The 3,748-nt window shown below is 51.6% G+C and overlaps 1 non-coding gene across 1 annotated transcript; it reads left to right on the top strand.

The window, feature by feature from the left end:
* The first annotated feature begins 283 nt into the window (after window positions 1-283).
* Trnal-caa (transfer RNA leucine (anticodon CAA)) lies at window positions 284-358 on the top strand. Its single transcript has one exon. It is a non-coding gene; the product is annotated as a tRNA-Leu (tRNA).
* Window positions 359-3,748: the final 3,390 nt, after the last annotated feature.

Here is a 3,748-nt window from a genome sequence, read left to right as displayed (position 1 = left end):
ACTAGGTGATTAGAACGCGTCAGGTTTCTCATCAAAGAATTTCGTCAACGAAACTTCCTGGCGGATTAAAACTGTGTGACGGACCGAGACTCGAACCCGGGACCTATGCCTTTTGCGGGCAAGTGCTCTACCAACTGAGCTACCTAAGCACGACTCACGCCCCGTCCTCACAGCTTTCAGGAGTGCTACTTCTGCAACGTTCGCAGGAGAGCTTCTGTAAATTTTGGAAGGTACGAGACGAGTTACTGGCAGAAGTAAAGCTGTGAGGATGGGGCGTGAGTCGTGCTTGGGTAGCTCAGTTGGTAGAGCACTTGCCCGCAAAAGGCAGAGGTCCCGAGTTCGAGTCTCGGTCCGGCACACAGTTTTAATCTGCCAGGAAGTTCATATCAGCGCACACTCCGCTGCAGAGTGAAAATCTCATTCTGTAAACTTCTTCAACGATCGTTGTTTCACTTCACGTTAGAAGAAATTACGATCATTGTGATGCATAACTGTTCTTTTACAAGCAACCCTTTGAAAACCATTCAGAAGACCTGGCAGCATACAATTTGACAGGCAGCTGTTTATGGCCCCTTTTCCTTCGTAGTTATAACATTTTTTTTACTATATTCAACATCTAGATCTGTACTTCACAAGCCACCTCACCGTGTGTGTATGGGTGTTATGGTAAGCATTGTGGAAATCAGCAAACATGGCAGGAACCTCGATATAGGACAGTGGGCAGCGTTACCTGGGTCCAATCAGCCAAATACATTAGCTGTTGCTGATGCTGCCTCAGCTGCAAGAATGGAACGAAAGGAATTTTCAGTTCCGTAGTGGCGGGAAGCGTGCGACTAGGGGAGAGGGTGGAGGGGGAAAATCTTAGCGGGAGCCCGAGACTTGGCTACAGTAAGCAGGCTCGAAAGCATGTAGGTTGGAGTTGTTACGTGGAGGTGGAGAGGCATGCGGAACATAGACTAGCGTGGAGAAAGAACTCTTCAGACTGAAGACCGTGACAACAACAGAACTCTGTTACCAAAGCCGACATATTCGTTCCGAGAGAATTAGTTTAAAATGGCTCTGAGCACTATGGGACTTAACTTCTGAGGTCAACAGTCCCCTAGACTTAGAACTACTTAAGCCTAACTAACCTAAGGACATCTCACACATCCATGCCCGAGGCAGGATTCGAACCTACGACCGTAGCGGTCGCGCGGTTCCAGACTGTAGCGCCTAGAACCGCTCGGCCACCCCGGCCGGCGAGAGAGAATTAGTAACCGCATCAATATTTAAAACAATTCTCGTTTACTTTTCAGTCGCAGTTGCACATTTGTAATTACACGAGACTTCTCGATACCTGTGGGTTGTCTTCAGATCGAAGAAGTCGCGTCATTACTCTGATACGAGGTTTATAACAGGCAAGACGGTTGCTGGCGCAACTACTTAGATCTGAAGATGATCCAGAGTGATCTAAACATGTCACGCAATTAAAAATGTGGAACTGCGACTGAAGAATAAATGAGAATCGTTTTAAGTAACTTTTTCACGTTTTATGATGGTCTTTCTGCTACATTTTAACCTTTGGGGGCTGTTTTAAAGTTTAACGGCGTCAGGAATCAACCGCTATTGCAGCGACCACTCTCGTAGATAGTTCTGGTAGAGTTCAAACAGCGGGCAAGGAAACCTGTGCTCGACATCTGACAAAGAGATCTATGGAAGGTGTCGAAGTATCGTGTGAAGAGGAAAGACATCCTGGCTGAAAACCAAAAAACGGGTAAATAAGTAGACGGCCTCTGTCGGCGAGCGGTTCTAGGCGCTTCAGTACGGAACAGCGCTGCTGCTACGGTCGCAGGTTCGAATCCTGCCTCGGGAATGGAAGTGTGTGCTGTCCTGACGTTAGTTAGGTTTAAGTAGTTCTAAGTCTAAGGAACTGATGACCTCAGATGTTAAGTCCCGTAGTGCTTAGAAACATCTGAACCACCATCTGTAAATACACTCCTGGAAATGGAAAAAAGAACACATTGACACCGGTGTGTCAGACCCACCATACTTGCTCCGGACACTGCGAGAGGGCTGTACAAGCAATGATCACACGCACGGCACAGCGGACACACCAGGAACCGCGGTGTTGGCCGTCGAATGGCGCTAGCTGCGCAGCATTTGTGCACCGCCGCCGTCAGTGTCAGCCAGTTTGCCGTGGCATACGGAGCTCCATCGCAGTCTTTAACACTGGTAGCATGCCGCGACAGCGTGGACGTGAACCGTATGTGCAGTTGACGGACTTTGAGCGAGGGCGTATAGTGGGCATGCGGGAGGCCGGGTGGACGTACCGCCGAATTGCTCAACACGTGGGGCGTGAGGTCTCCACAGTACATCGATGTTGTCGCCAGTGGTCGGCGGAAGGTGCACGTGCCCGTCGACCTGGGACCGGACCGCAGCGACGCACGGATGCACGCCAAGACCGTAGGATCCTACGCAGTGCCGTAGGGGACCGCACCGCCACTTCCCAGCAAATTAGGGACACTGTTGCTCCTGGGGTATCGGCGAGGACCATTCGCAACCGTCTCCATGAAGCTGGGCTACTGTCCCGCACACCGTTAGGCCGTCTTCCGCTCACGCCCCAACATCGTGCAGCCCGCCTCCAGTGGTGTCGCGACAGGCGTGAATGGAGGGACGAATGGAGACGTGTCGTCTTCAGCGATGAGAGTCGCTTCTGCCTTGGTGCCAATGATAGTCGTATGCGTGTTTGGCGCCGTGCAGGTGAGCGCCACAATCAGGACTGCATACGACCGAGGCACACAGGGCCAACACCCGGCATCATAGTGTGGGGAGCGATCTCCTACACTGGCCGTACACCACTGGTGATCGTGGAGGGGACACTGAATAGTGCACGGTACATCCAAACCGTCATCGAACCCATCGTTCTACCATTCCTAGACCGGCAAGGGAACTTGCTGTTCCAACAGGACAATGCACGTCCGCATGTATCCCGTGCCACCCAACGTGCTCTAGAAGGTGTAAGTCAACTACCCTGGCCAGCAAGATCTCCGGATCTGTCCCCCATTGAGCATGTTTGGGACTGGATGAAGCGTCGTCTCACGCGGTCTGCACGTCCAGCACGAACGCTGGTCCAACTGAGGCGCCAGGTGGAAATGGCATGGCAAGCCGTTCCACAGGACTACATCCAGCATCTCTACGATCGTCTCCATGGGAGAATAGCAGCCTGCATTGCTGCGAAAGGTGGATATACACTGTACTAGTGCCGACATTGTGCATGCTCTGTTGCCTGTGTCTATGTGCCTGTGGTTCTGTCAGTGTGATCATGTGATGTATCTGACCCCAGGAATGTGTCAATAAAGTTTCCCCTTCCTGGGACAATGAATTCACGGTGTTCTTATTTCAATTTCCAGGAGTGTAAGTATGATGAGCTTCTGAGCGTGTGATCATAGTAAGACGAGAACTATTTGATAAGCTGTCTTCCCTCTCGGAAAAAAAATCAAATTTCTGAACGGTGCACGAGTTTGTTTAGCTTCCTCGATGAGTAAGCGTCGCATGTCATTTGCTTTCAAATGTCGTCGCGGAAATCAGTGCGGTTGACAAAGCGTGGGCGTAGACAGCAGCTATCTGGCGGGGGATCTCGGCGCTGACAAGTGGGCTTACCGGCCGTCGTTTAAACACTCCACCGTGGAGATGGCGGCCGTGATTGGAGGACCGCGTACTACGCTGCGGACCGCCGGCCGCCCGTCTCATTGTGTCCCGCTCTGGCCTG

Source organism: Schistocerca nitens, chromosome 2, assembly GCF_023898315.1.
Source record: "Schistocerca nitens isolate TAMUIC-IGC-003100 chromosome 2, iqSchNite1.1, whole genome shotgun sequence".
Lineage (NCBI taxonomy): Eukaryota > Metazoa > Arthropoda > Insecta > Orthoptera > Acrididae > Schistocerca > Schistocerca nitens.
Note: the sequence above shows the minus strand (reverse complement) of the source record. Positions and strands in the feature narration are given on the sequence as shown.